At 31.7% G+C, this 23635-nt stretch overlaps 1 protein-coding gene and 1 long non-coding RNA gene across 3 annotated transcripts in view; one reads left to right on the top strand and one right to left on the bottom strand.

Moving 5' to 3' along the window:
• The window catches only part of LOC143205648 (protein maelstrom homolog), a 138182-nt gene that overhangs the window by 3420 nt on the left and 111127 nt on the right, over positions 1-23635 (bottom strand). The gene's annotated exons all lie outside the window — the stretch shown is intronic.
• LOC143205704 (uncharacterized) lies at positions 4886-6555 on the top strand. Its single transcript, XR_013007864.1, has 2 exons — positions 4886-5348; positions 5405-6555. It is a non-coding gene; the product is annotated as an uncharacterized LOC143205704 (long non-coding RNA).

Raw genomic sequence — 23635 nt, 5'->3', positions numbered from 1 at the left:
AAACATATGTTGTTAATATGATTTATTTATCAAAGTTAGGAGTATTTTACTATAAAAGGTTTCACAATTTCATCGAATTTTTAATAAAATCTATAATATTTAAATAGACCTATAAATAATTGTATTTTAAATCATTTTCATTTCTTGACATACGAAATCTACCATGGATTTCATTTTGTTAGTTGATCATGTATTTTCGGCACTACCCAAATTGGAGAATTCCATGATGATATTCTATGATGTATACTTTGATATTAATTTTTATCTTCTTATTTTTGGTCATAATAGTACCCATAGTTATTGTAATTATGGGATTTTCTGAATTTGTAATATTTTATTTTACAACTGAAAGTTAAAGTTTCATCTTTATCTAAAACAATGCCAAAACATTCTATACGTATATTTTTCAATTAAAACCACTATTTGTTCTTCTTGTCCTTTTAGTAATGAGTCATCACTGAATATAACAAGATGAACATTATCTTTCAAGCACAAGAAATAGTAATACTAAAATTGAGATTACTCATTACTTCATTTCGTGTTCCATCTTTTAGGTGAATTTCTCAGTCCATACCGTGCTCAATTAAATTCACAGTATCTGGTTTAATTAATTAAATCCTCCAATTTCCTGATATAGACATCTAAATATATTTTTCTATTTATAATATGATCTAGTGTCAATTTGATTTTGTTCCACTTTAGATCCAATTGTGTTCGAATTGATAATTATATCAAAATTCTAATACCTTACAACGGAACTCTTCTCCATTGGTCTAAAAAAACTTTTCTATTCTACCTGCAGCTCTGTTAGACCTCATGCTTCTAGTTTTTAATACTTTTCTGGTCCTTGCAACTTATACATGGTTGATTTTCTAAACTCTTCTTCATTGATTACAATGTTTCTGTTTATCCTATATATAATTCTATTGGACCTCATGTATTTAGTTTTTCTATTGCTTCACTGGTCATTGTAAATTATACACGTTTGACTTTCTAAACTTTTCTGCATTACTGATTACTACATTGATTACAAAGTTTCTTTATCCTACTGATATTACTTCCGTTGAATCCCATGTTAATAAGTTTACCAGTGCTTCACTAATCCTTGTAAATTATACACGTGATTAATTCTCTAAACTCTTGATTACTTCATTATTAATTATTACATTGATTACAATATTTCTTTCCACCTTACTGATAATTTCAGATCACGTGTTCAAGTGGGTTAACGGAGTCAGTTAAAGAGGATTTTTCGTGATCTACGTGATCTATGACGGATGTATTACGGATGTTCCGTTTATTGTCCTTCATGACAAGAGTTTTATCTACTGTAAATTTCACCTGTAATAAAAATAAATTTTAGGAATTCTTTGCATTTCGAAGTATAAAACAAAATTCCTTAATAACAGTAGAAAGTTCATAATAAATGAAAGTAAATTCACATATTGTTTGTGTATTAAAATAAAATTCAACTATCTGGTATATGTTACGGTATTGAATTAAAATGCGCTTTTCTTGTAGCTATTATACTAAGTATCAATCTCATGTATAATCTTACTATATTTGAAATAAATGGATGGAATAAAAATAAAATAATTCACATTTTGATAATAAAAATCTATCTAATCAAATTAACTTATTGTTGACTAATTCTCAAATATGTAAACACTTTACAACACATAGTCTGCATTTCATACTGTTGTGCAATGTTGAAATTCGAAATAGTTAGTCACTATGACATTAAAATTTTCAAAATATTTTAGGTTCAACTATATACAAAGAATGTAATCATAAATTTAATTATATAAAACAATACTTACCATTTTGGATATTTGAAGATTTATTTCTAAAGAAATATAAATAAAATGCCACATTTAAATATACTCGGTGAATTTGCTGTGGGTACTTACTGTTTTTTTTTTAATTAAAAAAGTCATGAGAGTAATAAGTCTGAACTGTTCTGTACTTCTGTAACGAATATTTACGTTAAATTTTGACGATAAAATTATTAAAACACCTTAATTCTTAAATTAAGTAAAATGTCAAATTACTAACGAGAATGAAATCTTAATGGAAAATTTAACTTATCAGTATTTAGCACGATGGCGCAGAAGATTCTTTGCACATCACTGTATTTTAGGTAAGATCTCTAGTTAAGTTTTCTATTTTTAAATTGCCATTAAAATACATTCTAATGAAATAAATCTGTTTAATTGCTTGAGATTCGTTCGGCCATTCTGCTAGTATATGGAAATATAAATTTTAAGTCTATTGAGGCATACAATATATCAAAATAAAAATAATGAAAACATCATAATAAATATGAAATATGGAAACAAAACGAATAGAAGAAACAGATAGAGCAAGTTTTTATAAGATTTATTCATTTTTAATGTAAACATTTAAGTCCACGTTGTTATTGCTTAAGAGCTGCAACGATTATATAGTTTTTAATAAGTTCATTTCGCTCATTTAATAAAATAATTTTATCGTTTATAGTCAAGATAATTAATTTTATAAAAAATGTTTCAATTTAAATTTGTTTGCAACCTCAGCCGACTTCTATGTTCGAATGCAAGCGTCCTTGTGCTGCTCTATCTGCTATATTTCTTCGTGGTGTATTGTATTCATTTTAGTATTTTGTAGAAAATTGTCTACAGCAGTTATGTCTATCTAGTTGTTCGTCTGTAGTCTTGTTTATAATGAGATAACGCCAAAAGTATTTTTAAAAATGTATCCGTTATGATTAAAACTTGAGCATAGCCTTTGCCTTTTGATCGAAGGACCTCCATGTTCAATATCAGAAGCATATCAATACGTTTTTCACTCTGCATGAAATTTTCTCATTACGCATCACATACACATCAGCTGCTGGGAACACATCTTAGGAAAACGAAATAAAGGAACATTTTGATTTTTTTAAACATTTATTGCATTTCTTCGTCATCATACAACTGTCTATATTAATATACACAGATTTCGGAATATAAATAGGTCATACCTTAATGCCAATCCATCAGTAGATTTATTTATTTTAAAGTTGGTTTTATTGGTTACGTCCCAGTCTATGACAACATCTAATTTCAGGAGTAAAGCCTTAACATTTACAACTAATATAAAAAAATATCAATTTAAAATTTGTTGTGTTTAGGATGTTTCTGCATTAGTTGAAACATTATTTGTTTGTAGGATATTTCTGCCACACAGTCATCAATATAATGAAATGCTATGTCTTGTTACCATACACTAGAATAAGAATAGGGAATTTATGTAGATTTCTTTTGTTGTATAGTAGAGCAATTAATATTTTTTACCACGCCATATAGCATGTTTACGTGAATTCAGTTATTTCTAGCTTCTGTTCTAATAAGATGACAAGCAAAGTTTCTACACAGTCTAATTTTACCATTTTTGAAGAGGATGGACCATTCACTGTTTCATAACAATCACCACTTATGTCAATAAAGTAATTGTTATTTAACTTAATATTATACTTCATTTCTATGCAGTATTAGCACAAATGTTCATTATATTCTAACCATACACACTTGACTGGATAAGAATCCCACTTCTGTTAGAAATTAATATAAAAAGGCCATATTTTTTTTAAAGAAAAATTTAATCGACAAAACTACTAGTTTATTGGTCACTCAGGTAAGACAAGCCAATTTGTTTCTATCAATGAACCAAATGAGACAGTTCTGGAACCATTCGGTGGTGTGGCATGGGAACATATCGTCAACGTGAACTCGGCCTGATATCATTTTGCTCTCGAATGAACGAAGTTGAATGGTATTTACATCCACTAGTGTCACTGTCCCACTGAGTTAATTTGGATAATTTTAGGTATTTCTTGAGTTTTTTTTACAAATACTACTACTGGAAAAGACTTCGATATTTCACAAAAATTATATAGGTATTTTTAATACAAAATAAAAATATTGATATATAGGCCCAAAAAATATGATAAGGTGTATTATTATTAAAGACAGTTTGGTTATCAAGGCAGTACTTTTTTTACACCAGTGTACCTGTCCAGATAAAAGCGTACAGAATTGCAGCTAATAAAAGAAGGCAGCCAAGTTGCAAATTTGGTAACTTCTCTAGAATCTATTAAATCTGTAACAGTTGATGTTGTTTGGGATCGTGTAATTTATGATTTTAGACAATCCTAATATTCTATAAATATATTTTTTTGTATTTTTACTGTGAGGGCCCAACCTATAATACAGAGCAATATTGTCTCGAACATCAAGTATTAAGATGTTTGGACACTGAGTCTGCTTCAAAGAGACGGTATTTTCACCCTTCTGAAAGAGAGAGTTTTGGACAACTTAGATTCAGTCCTATCCAATAAATCCAAATTGAATAGTTGTCAGGTTCGTGAAAATGTAATGTGAAATTTGACTTGTTTTGATTAGTTTATTGTTAGAGAAACCCGCCACCAACATCAGTGGTTTCATCACGAACAAAAGACAAAATATTTGACGAAATAAGTGACATAATAATGAAAAATTGAAAAAGTCCAAAAGCTATATTACCTAAACCAAAAAAATAAAAAATTAAATATTTACTATAGGTGTGCGATATGAAGTGTTTCTATGATTTATTGAAAATTGTCTTTTTTATGTTAAGAAATTTACGTTTTGTTTGAACCGATTTTGTAAAATCGATTTGGTAAAGGTGTTTGGGCAATTAAAACACTGGATTCGACTGAGTCGCTCTCTATTTATTTCGACAACCAACTCGGCCAAAGCCCCAATACAGAATGAATCAAGATCATAGAAAAAATAGAAATTTCACGGTATAGGCGACCTTGTGGAAATGTTTTGTTTAGTTCAATCAACTGTAGTGCTGCGATCGCAAATTGTGGTTGGCAGTTTAAATTCCAGGTGCCGCCACTAACATGAAATGTGATTGGTCGATCAAATTGTGTGAAATCAGCATTTTCTATGGGCGTCCATTTTTATGTTTGTTGTTTGTTGGTTATGGTTTTTGTTTAGATCACGAAATTTTCGTTTTACGTTGTGCATATTTTCTGTTTTACATTAATTATTATGGGGTAATAATATAAAAATTGATGACAATACGTCAGTGTAGTAAAAGATGTAGTGTACCGGGGTAAAATTCTACTACGGAAATTAGACATCGTTTCCCAAAGAATGATCTCGGTCCTTTCCAAAAATGGGTTGATCAAGTAAATAGTAGTAAGTTACCTGGATAAACCACAATGCAAATATATCAACGTCATGGTGTTTGTTATGGACATTTTAGTGAAAAATTTAGAATTATCCTTCCTTCACGAACAGGTATTAGGGTAAATTCATATCCATCATTGGTTTTATCAGGTACATATAAAATTATCTATCTACTACATGTCTGTTTATATATTGTTTGTTTACAGAAATTTAAAACCTTATGAAGATGTTAGTAGTAATAAAATCCAATTAATCTACCAAGTTGTTCGTATGCTGTCAATGTGATGTCTCTACATAAAGAAGTCTTACAAGAAGGTAACAATTAATATAACTGGATAATTAGTAGTAATAAATACTACTTTTAATTGTAAAATATCCCTAAAATATTTGCGAAACTTTAACTTTTTAGAACAATCAGTGTTCAATCATTTTATAGTAGAGGAATTATATATTTAAATTTGATTGCCTTGTTAAGAAAATATTTGTTATGGTGCCATCAATTAAAAATTTAATTGCTACTTTTAGGGAATTTATTAACTTAAAGAAATCTATTTTGTCTAAATTTACAAATAACTACATTTGTTTAACAAATCTTAACCAAAATTGCTTAAAGATTTTTGTTGGATCTATTAGAGGTCATAGAGGTAGAAACAGCATCCTTCCCCTAGTATGATCGAAAAATTTTTAAAAGGGCTCATCATTTCAATTTTTTCACATCATTCTCCCTGAGAAAATTGTGAAGAAGATGAACATGTTAGATAACTTATATTCTTTTTTAACGGGAGATCTAGTACCACTTGAGGTTGTTAAATCACCAGTTGAGTCTATATTTTCAGTTCCAGAGAATTTTGCTCTGAGGAAAACAAAAGTCTAATATTGTATTTTAGTCTTATTTCAGGATATTTAACAAAACTTCTGAAAAAGAGACAACATGCAATATTTGTCTATATTCTATATTAAGTAGTTCCACAGATTAAATACTCTAAAATCTAAATATTTTTAAAAAACATACATTTTTAGTGTTTCGACTGTCCAATCCATAATGATTTTCAAGACAAAATTTTAAGTTATTCTGAGGTTTGATTGTATTTTTGGTTTAATGAAGTTAAAGGATTAAGGATTTAAAGTTTACCTTCAATATATCAAGATAAGTTAGAACTCCAATAGATCCCATAAAATTGATGGCACTAAACATATATGGGAAGGCCTTATAGAAGAATTATAGATATTTTAATATTGCCTAGAATAGAGTTCATAATTGTTTTTTTTTGCTTTTTGTTTATATATATTTATATTATTTACACTTATGTATATTTGTATAGGATTTTATTTTAATAAATTAATTTTAAAATTTAAATTTGATTTTTATTTAAATACTATTGGCCAATAAATGTGACGTCACAAAGTAATCAGGGGAAATGGCAGACCAATCAAAGCAAAGTATTTTCCTTACAGGTTTCTACATAACTATTTTAAACTAACCAATCAAATTCGCGTTGTCAGCGCCGCCAATGATTGGACTAAGCGAAACTTTGCCCCACTACTTACCATTGCAGTTGCACACCCCTGATCAAGATGACGGAATCTTCATCCTCTCCGGATTGCTTTCACACGAGCATACGCCGTAGCGTTCATTATAATTTACAGTAAATTACTTTAATATTTTCTTATGCGACCATGTATACATGAGGATGTTACGTGTGGCGCATTCACCCAATGATTTATATATCCAACAGTTTATTAACAATATATGATTTTACTTACGTAGTTAACAAATGTTTTTAGAGATAAATAGTTTTCTATTTATTGTAAAACTTATTCCACATTTTATTTTGTTATTATTAACGTAGTCATTGATTTTTTGTTATTTTATTACTTCGCTTAACAATATAGTGTCTGATAGTTAGTCAAGTCTTGATATGCTAATAAGTACAAGCCTTGTGAGGACCAACTACTGCTTGTTTAGGATTGAAAATTAATTCCAATTGAATGATTTGATCAATTGGAAGTCATCGTGAAGACAGAAGAGAGACATAACAAATGTGCGTTATATTATATTAAGGGGGAAAATTCTTTAGAAACCCATTTTATATTGGTGGTATGCAGCAAGAGTGTTAAGCTATGAAATACGTAGGTATTAAACACTAAATTTATTCAAATTATTTTTGTCTTTCCGCTCAAAGTACTGTTATTTAGAGCGGTTGGACGGTAGTAAAGTAGGAAGTAATAAGTGTTGGTTGATTGTTTTACATAATGAAGATATACAGATACGATTTAGTACACACACATAGCTACTGGAAAGAATATCGATATCTAATAAAAATATATAGATATTCTGTATATTGAATATTCTCAGTGTTGTTTGAGACGTTGTCGGCATGGAGTGTTAACTTAATACAAATAATTTCAGAATTGTTTTACGTGGTCTCAGCAGGAAAGCGCCCAGAACGTCATTTCGCTGAATTTCATCAGCGCAGCCAACATCTGGCGTCACATTTTACTGACCAATTAAATTTGAAATAAAACCTAAATTTATTTAAATAAAATTATGTACAAATACAAATGTTATCAAATATCATAAAGCTAAAATATAAATAAATAATGAATATAAATAAAATAATGAAATATAAATATTAAATTAAAAAATAATTAAACGTAAATATAAGGAAGGCTGCAATCTAATTGAATACATGAGATAACACATGGTAAATATAATCAAAATAGCTTATTGCGCTTTTTCCCTTTTTCATATTTCTTTAGTGCTATCAATTTAAAATATATTTATTATATATTCCATATTATTTCCCTCATTCTGAAGGCAGAGCAGCGCAGCTAAATGTCTGTGTTTGTTTATATACTAGCATGTTGGCTGACCTTTGATGAATTGACTGGCCTTAACAATTATCATACTATCACTTACCCCTAATTCGAAGTTTAGATTAATAGCATATCCAAACCATTCCCCATAAAATTGCTGCTATAATAGGATTCAAATTTGACAACATGTTTGGCAACATAGCTTGTGCACTCGAAGCATCAGATGAGGAAGTTTACCACGCCACACAGCATTTTTATTCCCATTCCTTCTGTCAACCGGAGGAGAGAGCACTGCGCATAAGCATAATAAACATCCCAGAATCACTCTCCATTGACGAGGTACGTAAACTTCTCTTCGATCAAGGCATAAATTCATATTTTGTACAAAGAGGGAAATTAAAATACGGGATAGAACTACCAATTGTTCAGGTAATAGTCCCTCGCTACGAGCAACTAATCATCTATATGACCAAACTCGGCGTCATCACTCTGAAGCTCGAGATCCAGAGGAGAAGCGGCCGGCCAGTGCTGTACTTCAACTGCTAGCTTTTCGGGCATTCGAACTCGCATTGCCGAGCAATCACTCCCCTCCCTCGGTATGTCAAATGTGCCGGGCATTACAACATTAGATCCTGTACTTCCTGATCCTGATTCCCTGCCCTGCTCCGAGTTTTTAAATAACTTTTGTCTTTCGATCTGCCTCTTTAATTTCCAGCAGCTTCTTAATAGCCGTTACAAAATCTTTTATACTGATGACATGGAATGCAAACAGCTTACGCGGAAAGCAAGCAGAATTGGAAGACGCCATGACATTATATGAAATCGACATCGTTCTCATCCAGGAAACTGTCTTAAAACCTTCGCATCGCACTTTTTTGTTTACAAAAACCAAAAAACCCCAGGTCGAGGCGGTGGAACCGCCATTCTCGTCAGAAAAGAAGACAAACACTAGCTCCTACCCTCGTTATCAGCAAAAAAATTTGAAATAACCTCCATTAAAATCGATATCCAAGATCGTCCCTTCGTGATTACATCCGTGTATAGGACATCTTGTCCATTCAACTATACCGATCACATACTCATTTATTTATCCTTCAAGACGTGAATCACCCTTCCGTAGTTCGCGCCCTTGACGAGCTAGACTTTGATTATCATCCGGTCCTTCTCAAACTCGGAAACTGAGCCACCACTCAAGTGCCACTTACAAGATTCAGGAAAAAGACCGACTGGAGGAACTACCAATCTCTTCCCCTGGAATCCGATCCAATTCCGAAAACTAACACTCCAGAACAGCTCGAGTAAGCCATACTCAAGCTAATTCGTTATATTCAATCTGCTCACGAATCTGCCACAGTCGATATTTCGTCACAAACCCAACTGTGGAGAAACAACCTTCCCGCTTCTCTTAGACTTGAAATTCGCATCAAAAACCGTCTATGCAGATTAGCTCGATTCACCCTTGATGCTGCAGATAAAATGGAGGCGAACAGAGCATGCAAGTCTGGTTAAAGGTGGTCGTCTCGACCTGGCGACCGATGAACTGGAACTAATTTCTTGCGGACTAAAGACTGGATGTCCCCTCTTCTTTCTGACTTGTCTCTAAATACCTCCTAAGGAAGATGCACATTGTCATACCCCTTGAAGTCAGCGGTTACAGGAAATTTCGCAGTCACTGACCAAGAAAAGTCGAGCTCCTTGCAGAGGCGAGGCTAAGATGAAATTCCTTCCACCCCACCCGCAGAAAACACTAAATCTAAAGACAACGACACTGTCATCAACGAATCCAACTGCATCAAGATCAGTAACCCCAGCCTTTCTTCTCAACCATTTCGTGTCTCTAAAGTCTACACAGACAATTATCGGCGAATTTCGAAACAAAAAATCTCCAGAGTTTGACGAAATATCGATTACCCAGTTAAAAAAGCTCCCGCATAAGTAGCTCGCGGAACTGGCAAACATAATTAGATACATCATGCGACTGCAACATTTGAGAAAAACGTTTGAGAAATCCCGAAGAACAAGTCGTGCAAAAACAGACGAAAATATGCGACTATTAGCTTCAAAAACCTATCCAAACACACAACAGATTCAGTGCCCTGACAGAAGAGACAGAAGAAACCACAACCAGAACAACAAAGAAAACTAATTTAAAGCAATTGTCAGACGACCCCCAATAACAATATATAATAATGACACAATAAAAACAATCGGATCTGAAACAATTAGGATTCAAGTGTTTGACCCCGAACATTTCAAATTTTTAATGAGAGAATTGGAGAATAGAATCACGCAGTTTCATACTTTTCGATTAATATCCGAAAAACTTTTAAATTTGTCATAAAAGGATTATATTACGCCTCCGATACAAATACAATTAAAACAGTCCTAGCTGAACAAGGCCATAAAGTTGACAATATACATAATATTCAACACCATGCAACAAAGAAGCCACTGCCAATGTTTTATATTGGTTTGAAGCTAATAGAATACTAAAACATGTTTACGATATTAAGTACAGTATAACGCCAATCATCACTGACCCTGTGAGTGCTATTAGTAAATTAGCGGAAATGATGGGTAAACTTATGGAACAAATGAGTACAATGATGAATTTATTCACCGCCGTCGTTACCAAGCAAGACTGAGCCATTACAGCAGATACAAAATAGCTATCTGGAATGCCAACGGACTCCAGCAACATGCAAGAGAGCTTAAAATATTCTTATATGAACAAACTATTGATATCATGATGGAATCCGAAATACAATGCACTCATAGACATTAATTACGGATTCCGAAATATAAGCTGTATCACACAAAACATCCAGATGATAAATCACATGAAGGAACATCTGTAATTATTTGTGAAAACATAAAACAATGTGTAAGAGAGTAATTCAGCGAGGCATATTTACAAACCACTAGTGCTTGTAAATATTCAATGGAAAAGTGCACGGCCCATTACCAACAAGGCAGAACAATACAATGGTTTCTTTAACACGCTGGGTACTAGATTCATTGCCGGAGGAGACTGTAATGCGGGGTTCTAGATTAATAACAGTAAAAGGCAGAGAATTGGTCAAAGCAATGAAGGCACATAACTTACAGCATATATTTACTGGTGAGTCAACATATTGGCCGTCAGATATAAATAAAATTCCCGATACCATAGGCTATTGTGTTAAAAAATATTAACACCAAAGCGTGCAAAGCTGAATCATGCTTCGATCTATCATCTGATGGCTCACCAGTTAAATAACAGTGAACTCAAATATTCTTAAAAAGAACAAAACCACTTTCTTTGCATAACACAAAAACCAACTGGCCATTATTTAGAGAATAATTAGACAGTTTAATATCTATACCCATAACTCTCAAAACAGAAAGAGATATAGAAATAGCAGCAAAATATACAACAAGATCTTTACAAAAGGCCGCATGGTACGCAACACATAATAGCGCGACATATCAAAAGTTTAATTATATTTCATCTATAATTCTATCATCTACAAAAAATTTCCGAAAAGAAAAAACTGCGAAAAACCCGGCAACAAATCAGAACAGTAGAAAACAAGAGAAAATTCAACAAGGCCACAAAAGGGCTGAAAGAGCTAAATAAGGAACAAAATCAAGGAATTCAAAACTATTTAGAAAACTTAACGCCAACTGATGAAACAGAATATTCTCTATGGAAAGTAACAAAAAAAAAAAATAAAAAGATCTCAACAACATTATCCACCCATTAAAATTGACATCAAAACCTGGGCTAGAAATGATGAATATAAAGTGGAAGTTTTATCTAAATATTTAAAGACAGTATTTAATCCGTACCCGTCCGAAATATCCGGAAGAGAAGAAAATAACATAATTGACTTTCTTAGCACTTCATTTAAATGGATCTGCCACATGAGAAATATACTGTTAAACAGATAAAACAAACAATATATAATCAATTTTTAAAAAGCTCGTGGTTAAAATCTAATAGTTGAAAGAATGTTAAAAGAACTGCCTGGAAAGTGCATCAAATTAATAACATTCATATTTAATTCCATGCTAAGGCTTAATTACTTTCCTAGCATATGAAAAGTGACTCAAATCATTATGATCCTTAAACCTGTAAAACAATCAGACGTCTCCTCTTGTCGTCCTATAAGCCTGTTACCTGTGATCTCGTGAAAAATTATACATTGAAAGACGTAATATAATCGCAGAGGAGAGAAATATTATCCAGGCCATCAATTCGGTTTCTGTAATAAACACGGGACAACAGAACAAATACAAAGATTAGTAAACCAAATTAACAAAAGCTTTAATGATAAAAAATATTGCTCCGCTGCATTTCTCGATATTTCTCAGGCATTCCACAAGATGTGGCACACTAGACAGCATATTAAATTGAAAAAGCTTTTGCGTCATACGCACTTTCAATTGCTGAAATTGTAGCTCAGACAGACATTTTATTGTCAAACAGGAGGACGAATACACTGACCTACACCCAATATATTCGGGTGTTCCGCAAGGCAGTGTTTTTGGCCCATTGTTATATCTTATGTATACAGCTGAAGTACCGATCTCAAGAAACACTACTGTTGCTCCAACTTCATCTTAACAAATGAGACAAAATCTACCCATGTGACATTTACACTTTGCAGAAGAACTTGTCTCTCAGTGAAATTGAATAATGATGAACTTCCGCAAGCAGACAATGTTAAATATCTGGGAATGCATTTCGATCGACATTTGACATGGAAAAAACATATAGTTACAAAACGCAAGCAGCTTGGACTTAAATTAAACCAAATGTATCGGCTAATAGGGCGTAAATCTAAATTATCGTAAGATAATAATGTTTTGCTGTATAAGTCAATACTTAAGCACAGTTGGACCCATGGTATTGAACTGTGAAGTACTAATAGCAAATCTAACATAGATATCCTCCAGAGGTTCCAGAATAAAGTGTTGCGAGTCATCGTCGATGCCCCATATTGTGTCCAACAAACTGATTCAGCGTCATATACAAATAGAACCCATAACGAGTGTGATTCGTAGTGTTTGTGCGAAGTACTCCCTAAAGAGTTAAATATGCGCGATGATAGTGAAGTGCGTAGGGTCAAACGCAAACTGCCCTACGAACTGATTTATAAACACCTAAAGTGAGATTTAATAAACTCTAGAATAAGCTGGAATAGTTTTTAGAATAAGTTAGGATATACTTTGAAATAAGTTAGAATAGCATCTAGAATAAGATTTTGATTAAAGTTGTACAGCAGATTACTTACTGAAGTGATCTGCTACATGTCAGGATAGTTATATTATATAACTGAAATCATATAATAATACTTATTTCCCGCGGGCAGATTGTTGACGTTCTAGGAGATTAATAAAAAAAAATTCAGGTGAACAATTTGGTTTTCGCGCCCACCACCCATACGTTCATCAGACTACCCGTCTGACCGCACACATCCATCACGCTCTTGACCAACGTAAAAGGATTGGAGCTGTCCTTCTGGACCTAACCAAAGCTTTCGACAAGGTCTGGTACGACGGTTTGATAGCAAAATGCGGTTGGACAATAATTCCATGATTGGATAACGTCACGTACCTAAGTCTTCACATCGACCGACGGTTGGGTTGGCAATCCCAAACCCAGAAAGGTTCGGGTATAACAAACCTGCTATCTTTTCTGATCTGCCCTTCTAGCAGACTTTTAATCTCCATCAAATGAATATTTTACAAGATGTTAATTCGGTCCTTTCTCCACAACGGATCTAATGTCTACTTCAAGTTTGTTACACCCAACCAGGTGAAACCGCCGTTAAGTTTTCCAAAATAAGATCCTCGAGAGAATCTTAAACACTCCATGGTTTGTCAGAAATAATGAAATTCATAGGGAAACACATTCCATAAATCAAGTACTTCATATCTCATTCCACAAACAACTCAGCTCAAGTTCTTCTAAAAACGCGCTAGTTCACGAGCTGGTCGATAGGCTGGGAGCATAGCACCGCATCACCACTTTTCTAGTCTGAAACGACCTAATCCGTCGCTGCAGTCATAACTTTTGCTCCTACACGACATTTTCCAGCCGTGTGTTAACTTAAGTTCGCGAATCAATTGAATCGCCAGGTCTTCGTGCCCAATAACGGCTGCTCGATCAGCGGGTGCCATATCCCCAAATTTAATGCAGTAGCACCACAGTAGCACCACAGTCCACAGCGGTGATCAGTGAGGCCGTTTCGGTTTAGTGTATTGGTAAGCCCAGAGGCAGTCCCACATAACCCGGTCCAACTTCAAAACAAAATTCGCTATATGCGTACGTCCAATACAAAGGTCCACGACATGCACGACGCTTACCAGACGTGCGTGCCGCCTACCTGGTAGTCTGCAATCAGCGTGCAGCCTCTTCGAGGGGCCCACAACAATTATGATCCCTACCTGAGAAATCCGCAACGAGACCAACCAACAAAATCTACAAATGGACGAAAGATTGGAAAATTTAACTTAGTAGCTCCAAATTTGTTCATGTTAATTTTGCATTACGGCGAAATAATAAAATTTTTAGCGCGGAACTATTGTTAACTAAATTTAGAGTTTCGCATGAAGGGGCATTATTAATATTTAAACTTATTTCGTCTAAAGTTTCCTGGGTAGTGTCTTGAGACCAATCCTCTGTCTGCTTTACATTGTTGAATCCCAACAGCACAAGAAACAATATATGAAATATTTAATAAAGACACAGTTATTATGAATTAATATAGAAAATTTATTATATTAATATAGAAAAAACATAAGGGGTGACCAACAATATCTACAAATAGACTAGAGACTGGAAAAATACAAAAACAATTTCAAGGACAATCAACTAAGTACCTCGGCATCCATATTGATGATGAGTTAAACCAGAAACATCACGTTGGACAAAAAGCTGAGCAAATCATAATCAAACTCAAGCAACTGTATAGATTAGTAGGAAAATACTCTGAACTTGATCTTTAATCAAAGAGATTAGTTTATCTGTCAATCATTTAGCCAATTTGCACCTATGGAATGGAAATATGATTTTGCACTAAAACATCAATATAACTGGTAATCCAACATTGCCAAAATAAAGTACTTCTATTAATTACCAATGTTCATAATTAAGGTTACTGAATCATAGAAATGTGGAGCCAATACAGCTGGAAGACTTGTATGGTGTATAAGTACAGTTACTCTTAATTCAAAGTAATTTTGTATTAATTTAGGAAATACATATTGATTCATTAAATTCGCAATCGCCTCGTATGATGTGTATTAATACAAGAAAAAAAAACAGTAGTAAAATTAATTTTCAAATTTATAAAAATAATACAAACATCTATCCTACATTATATAATAAAATTATATGTTCATCTGTAGTTGTCTGCACTCTCATCACACTGTCTCGGTAATCATCAGCGTTGAATCATAATATCTAACCCAATTATTAATTATATTTGAATTATATTGAATAACAGAGAAATAATCAAAGCTCCACATCTCGGAAAAACAAACGAATCGAACGAATTAAATATATTGTTATAAAATGTATTGTTAATTTATTAGGTGATTTTAAATTATATTAGGATATATCATGGCATACCAGTAAAGATAATCTTGTCGTACAAACTAAACTCTAGCAAGTGGGATAGTAATATATATTCCAACACTTACAGGATATTTCGTAAGCAAATAATATTTTTTAAAAATTCTGAACGTTTATAATGTTAAAAAAAAGTCTTTCGTTTTGGCATTGTAGGAAAGTAAATAGAACGGCAAAAACCAAAAATTTGTAAATGTAAAATTTTCGATTTCAACTAGACCAAGTTTTTCTTTCATGGTCTATTTTGATAATATAAAATAGTGAGTATTTAAAGTCAAATATCCTTTTTCAACATTTTCAATCATTTTCTATGAAGTTATTATTTAACTTAAAGTTTATAACATATATTTTTTATAATATTCTAATTATTATTAATAGAGAAAATACTTTTATATAGTATTTATACATTTATAATGTATTCTGAAAATCATATTTTAATGAAAAATAATTTAAAGCAAATTCAATTTGGGTGAATATCCAAATGGTTACGTTACGTTAACAACTATTTAACTGAGAAATACAAGTAACATATTGTAAAATTGATTTCACATTTATGAAAATAACTTACCATTCGAAGTAGGTTATATTCAATTAAAAATGCTATATTTTGGTGGAAAATGGAATTAATCACATTCTATTCAAATAATCTTATCATACAAAAGAAGTCAACGGGAATAATAACTAAATGTATTTTAGAATTTATTTATCAAGTCAACGATATTACACAAACCTATAGTTCAATATTTTTAACATATGAATATATTTTTACAATGCGGAGACATAAAAAATTTTATTAACGGTAATGTAGTATATGGAATGTGCATATGATTAAGTTTTATTTTCTTGTTCAAAACAAATCTTTTTAATTTTTAATTAACTTTTTAATTAACATTTTTACACAGAAGTAGATATTATAATAATAAGAGTATATATAGTATCCGTATATTGGTTTTGTAGATATATAAATATATACATCAATAACGGGGTATTATTGTAAATCTCAAAGAATTCCTATTAGAGGCGTTTGCTTAGAATGTATTTTTTCTAGGTTTTCAATTAGTTAAAAGTTGAAAGTTAAACATTACCTAATCCATATCTATTTAAAACTTGATTGAATAAATATGATTCTGTGGCACCAAGAGGCAAGCAAACGCATGGATCAAAATTATTATTAAAATTAACGTAAATGCTCAAAATAGAATCGTGAAACTGAACCTTCAGATATTTATTAATTTTGACCGGCACTTTATCTTCTTCCTTCCTTTCAGTTTGGATAAATGTTCTATGTAACTCAGTATCATCAGTGAGTATATTAAGGCATTTTTCCTGAATATAAAAAGTCGCTTTAGTAAATGTCAAAGTAAAATAGTAAACATGTTAAAATACTGAGCTCAACTATTAACAACATAATATAATTATATATTATGTACCACTAGATTTTACTTACTTTCAGTTGGAGGTTATGTTTCATAGAGTCTTGCCGAAATAAGTACATCCTGAAGGTAATATCTCGGCACTTTTTACATAATTTTTTTGATAAAGTATCACTCTAGAATATCTGTAACAATAATAACGGAATAAGACCAGATCGACTATATCAGTATTATATTTAATATACAAATTTAGTTATAAAATTATCAAAGTAATCTTATAAAAAAAGATATATAGAATATATAGATATATTATATAGAATTTTTTTGATAACATCTTTATTAGATATGCTTACTACTAATAATTAATTTGTACTTGGATTAACTCACTCACAAGCAAGACGAGTGCGAGTTTTAGTCTGTATTTCTCAATTATTAAATTATAATAACTTAAGCTATAGTTTACACTAAAGATATTATTTAAGTTCGTATGGTTTGGTTAGCTTCAATTTTCTGATATACTGAGCGTGGTCTAGTATTTGTATTGCTTTCATTTTAGTATGATTTAGTAATTTTTCGTGTTTTAAGGCGAAATTTTGGATAATATTTTGGCTTATATATTATGGCTATAGAAATAAGAAAATATAAAAATCTAAAATAATAAAATGTCCTACCGACTTTGTTGTAAAATTATGAAATTACTGTTATAAAAATATTTTGTATGTAAGAATATATAGAACGGCATTGTTGACGAATTACGTAGAGGACACTCATTAGCTAATCGTGGTGAACGTTGTGCGATTTTTGTGACCGAGCAAGAGAAATTAGGGGTATCAGCCGCTGAGAAAACTACCGGTATTCCAAAAAAAAATAAAAATAAAAATAAAAGAATGTAAGAACTATAACGATACATCGTTTTAGATATTACTAAAAAAATATCAATATATCGCAGAAGAAAAATTTCATAATTAATAAAAATATAATATTTTTAATTTTAATAAACCCTTATAATTAACTACCAAAATTTACTAAACATTTAAAAGTCTGCGGACTTGGTCGATTGTCCAGTGGTGATTTCGAAATCCAAACTGGAAACCTGGTATTTCTATAACAAAAGCTTTTCAGGTCGGCCAGATCTGTTCATCGCATTTACGTGCATTTTAAATCATAATCACTGTACGTGATTTTAAATATAAATTAAAATTATTGATAAACTTATGAAAAATATATATGAAAAATGAGGTTGAGGTGAAATGTTGACGTACTAAGAGATTAATATTTGCATTTTTTACGCTTTGTAATTCCACAATCTGCCCTTATATATTAATATTTGCTTTTTTACTCTTTGTGGTTCCACAATCTGCCTTATAAGCAATAGGTAATTCTTATGTCTATATTATATATACATGGCATGTAGAAAGTCACTTCATTAAGCTATCTCCTGTATAAAAATTATATTAATTAATTGATTTTATTCTAAAGTCTATATATGTCCAGTAATCAGATCAGGTGGTATTAAACGTTTTAGTCTACGCAATTCACTATCACATCGCATATTTAGTTGCTTAGCGAGTACGTTGGCATATACTGACACTCATGTACTTCACGTACTTCACTAACACGTTGAATTACACTCATTATAGGTGCTAGAGGAATATCGCGTTGTATTGCTTTATTTGAAATATAGTACGGAACATCAACAATGGCACGCAACACTTTATTTTAAAACCGTTGAATGATTGATATATTAAATTTGCTAGCGGTACTCCATAGTTGGATTTCATAAGACCAAATTGGCTTGAGTATATACTCATACAGCAATACCTTGTTATCTAATGATAACTTGGATTTGCGCCCGATGATCTAATACATTTGATAGAATTTAAGTCCAATTTGTTTTCGTTTAGAGAGTATGTGCTTCTTCCAGTTTAGGTGTCGATCTAAGTGCATACCAAAATATTTAACATGCTCTGCTTGGACATCATATAATAGTATCCTCTGAAGACGTAATCAACCCAATTAATAATTATGTATCCAAATAATATATTTTAATTTCATTAGGAAGAATACTTGTTTTGTACTCTTAGTTCTTGTTTCCTTTGTTGCTGTGTTCCTTTGATAAGTTATTTTGATAACACCGTATTTTTCATTAGTTTCTTCTGTTACTACCTAAGTTTATCTTTCTTGATAACGTTAGATTGAATCATTATATCTTCTTAACGCATTTGTCATATCAAAAAAATACTTAGTATTTATTCTCTCTTTATATATTATATCTAAAAAAGTAGTGAACATACGTCAGGAAGATGTTTAATATATTGCCTGTCGCAATATGTAGATTCCTTTTAGATTAAGACAATATTTTCCTTCTCTTTTTATGCCACTTAAAAGGAGGTAAAATGCTGTCAGACACATCCGAATGCATAAACAAATGTACCTGTGATAAAATGTGTTTTGATAAATATCATATCGCTGCCTATTATCAGGATACATTACTTCACAACATCTCCGGATTTGGCACATGTTCATATTGGCTCTATATTTAATATTAAAACAGATATTAATCAGAATTTGTCGCATACGTATATGAATCTGTATTTAGTTATTTTTTTATCTTGATTATTAGATTTAATGTCGAATATATTAAGCAGAGAAATATGGCTAGGAAGTAAATAAAAATGGTAAAATTTTAAAAATAATATATTTTATTTGAAATAGTATTGAATAAAATGAAATAATAAAAATATAATAAATTCTAGCTATTCTACTTTCATAAAAACATGATAGTACACATCGTCGTTGCTTTTTATAAATAAAAATACACAAATATAATGAATAATTAATTTAGTATTGAAACTTTATATAAGGAGGAAAATAAGCATTGAAAATTTTTTGAAATAACAGATTTCATTTAAACAATTATTGAATAAAATTAAATTATAAAAGCAATTTCTATATGCATTTCAATTTTTATAAAAACACCACATTTAAATAAAGTTATATATTCGAACAGTTAACATATAAATACAAGAACCATATAAATAAACATTACCATAAAAAAGTTATTACCAAAATCGTTTAGATCAAATACAGCCAATATAGTTAAAACCAAACAAAAAAGCCGCAACTATATATGAAAGCAGTAAAATTTTTCTAAAAATCTTCAAAAATTATCGCTACTCTTCTTGATCCACAAACCCTATTAATTAATTGAATACCTCGAGTACATTTGCTATCCTAAAACGAATGGATGATCGTACTTTAAAGCTGAATGACATCTCAGTCAATACATCATTATTTTTACAATACAATAATTTATTCACCTATACACTTACATGATAATGTATTGTATTTTCCTTGTCATCAGATCATTAGCGTGTCGTTGATAGTGTTTTAGGCTCGAAGTAGCGATGTACACTCTTCTTACATATTAGCAAAATACTGTCTAATGTCTTCTGCTCTGATTCTCTGAATTTCCCATTCTTCGACTTTCACTTTCAACAAATTCTAGCTACAATTTAGCTATAAAATAAAATTTCAATCATTACTGAAATATGTTTTGTTTAAAATGAATGTTTAATTATTACCAGTTACTACAGTTTTTGCTATTATTATTGATTGAAAAACTCATTAATGACTTAATAGTTCAATACAACAAAAATCATTTTACAGGTTGTTTGAAATGATGTGTTATAAATTTGGCAGTTAAAATGTCGACTATAAATAAAATTGATGCTGTTTAGGTTTTATAACATTTAAAATTTAGCCTTACATTCTGCTCTTACCCTTGTTCTTCCATATTTTATAACGACTGTATATTAGACCACCAAGAATAACACAACAATTTAATTATTATTACTATAGAATTATTAATGTAACACAAAATCCAAATATTCTAGATTTTTTGTTGTTTTGAATCGTCGAATCGATCGAACAGAACGGTCCGAATTAGAAAAGGAAGAGAATATAGTTTATTCTTTTCTATGGTTTATTCTATGCAGGAGATGCGCATGCGCCAGATCCAGAGATGTTGTGGGGTAATATTTCCTCTTATTATTACTCTGATTGAAAATACTGAAGCTAGACAGAACATATTACGTGTCGAATCAATTACTTTGGATAACAACCAGATAATGGTGGCCCCCTTGTCAGCAAAATTCGTAATAATGTCATTTTAGCGCATAGCAGAGCCTCTAATTAGTATATACACAGTATTACAATAGTCAGTGATGTACTCTTAGATTCTCTGGGAAGAAACTGCCCTCGAATGAAATAGGTCAAGACCACCTCTATTAGCTATAAGAGATCTATAGAATATGTGAAATGGAAAACCTAGTGAGTATATTTCTGAAAAGTATCCATAGATAGTTTAGAGCTATGATATATAGTCTTTTAGGAATATATAACAACCTCTCGTACACTGTTAGGTTATATAGGATTTAAATGGTGTAAAGATAACCCATGAGTAGGTCTAGTAGAAATATAGTTTTTAAATGAATATAATAAATAATGATAATACTTTAAAAGCTTATAACAAAATTATAAGGAAGACTTAATTATTATTTACTTTACTTATTATTTAAATTTGTGTCACTATGTATTCATATTCGCATATTATAGATTCATTCACTTGAATTAAACTATCTGCATATAGGATTCTGATTCAACACTAACAATTTTCAAAACAGTATAGTGAGAGTGAAAACAACTAAAGATGCGTATATAATTAATATAACTGTAAGAAGTTGTGTTGTAGAGTAGTTTAAATTATTTGATAATATATGCATTAGATACACGATAATGATAAAAGAATTTTATTGTAAGCCAATGCCAAAATAAATGAAAATTCAGAGTTGATGTGGCATCATTGAACGGTTTGAATTGGCCTGCCCCAAATTGTAAATTCCTTTTATAATTAGACTACATTTTCCTTCTCATTTTATTTTATTTAAAGGGAGATAGGGCACTGTCTGTAATGTACATTAAAATTATGCTTGTCTAGAGATTCGGCTTCTTTCGGAACCATTCGTATATTTCTCGAAATATTCTCGCCGTAAATCGAAATATTAAAAGTTGATGTTGCAAAATTTACCGTTTAAACGATTTTCTTTATGGATGTAGTTTAGTTTAGAAATATAATTTATTTAAGAAGATTTTCTGTAATTAACTTTTATTTTTAATTTTGACTATATGGATGGACTATGATATGGATGACGTGATATCACTGCTATTTTGTGTAGACTATATGTTAATTGCAAAAAGTCTTGTTAAACAAATTGCTTTATAGATCAAATCACATAGCGCTATATTTGATGATATTTAATGTTCCCTATCCTTACTACTAGGCATTTTCAACCAGGGTAATCACAAATATTATGCAGCTATTTCAAATTAATCAGAATAAGCAATAATAACTGCAATAGGCACTATACTGATACATTAATACACTGCTATTTTGTAGAGGCTATAATTAATGGCAGGAGAGAACTTCGTTTCCTAAATCGGCTATTTTCGTTAATATCCATTTTTTTTTTAATTTATAGGTTTGGCTCTGACCCCATGTTGTTCGTCTAGTGTGATATGTTTCTGCTCAGTGAACCGGTTGAGTGCAAACAGGATAGCTTTTTCAGCAATCTTGGAAATTGAACTAGGCAGGCTTATAGGCCTGTAGTCTGAAGGCGAATAATCTGCTCCTTTTTTCGAAATCACAACTATGTATGCATGTTTCCAAATTTTTGGGAAGTGTTGCAGCCGCATGACGGAATTTATAATGTCGGTTAATTCCAAGAGCTGAGTGGGAACTTTTTAAGTTGGAATACTGAAATTTTATCGTATCCAGGTGCCTTTGGTGAATCTAGATGGTTTTGGAGACAGTTTGGAAGCGCTATTTTCGCTAGATTGTTATCCTCCCTGATGACTTGTTTGTTTCAAGTTGCGTTCCATTTGTTTTTCGAAAAATTCAGCCAGTTTTTTCGGTGTCTGAGACTGCAAAATGACATTTCAGATTTCAGGGGGATGTCTTTTTTGACTTTCCCCGCTAGATTTTTCGAGATTCTCCAGATGTCTGCAGACGCTTTAAGTCTTTGGTTAAAGAGAAGTGTGTCTCACTTCTCCTCTCTCCAGACTTTGACTGTCTCTCGGAGTTGGCTGGATGCCTAGTTGGCCTCCCTTTTATCGTCGAAGTTTAGCGAGAGTGTAATCTAGCGGTGATCGGGGTCTATTTTATTGAGAATTCGTACGTCAACGGGATTTTGTGTGTTTTGGATTATGAAGAAATTAATTGTTGATGGAAGCGAATGCAGGTTATGGTAGTGTGTCGGTTCTGCTGGGATTATCAGTCAGAGACCCAGATCCGAGCTCAGTCGGTCGATATAAAACTTTGCCTGATTAGCTCGGAGTCTGCCCCATGAAGGGTGGTGTGCGTTGAAGTTGCCGCCAATAATTTTGGCTACATCTTCGTCGAACACGGTCCTGACCCCTAAAGTTTTTCCGGAGGCATATTTCCTCCGGGGGCAGTACTGAATAATACTGTACGAAATAATAGTATAGGAAATATACTTTTCTGTTAGGAGGTAAAAGAAGACACCCTCTTTTTTGTTTGGGTAATGCCGATTTAAATGCCGTGTTGG

Source organism: Rhynchophorus ferrugineus, unplaced genomic scaffold (assembly GCF_030347505.1).
Source record: "Rhynchophorus ferrugineus isolate W39M unplaced genomic scaffold, kcgeb_rfMv2 rfM14, whole genome shotgun sequence".
Lineage (NCBI taxonomy): Eukaryota > Metazoa > Arthropoda > Insecta > Coleoptera > Curculionidae > Rhynchophorus > Rhynchophorus ferrugineus.
This window is presented reverse-complemented; position numbering and strand designations above follow the sequence as displayed.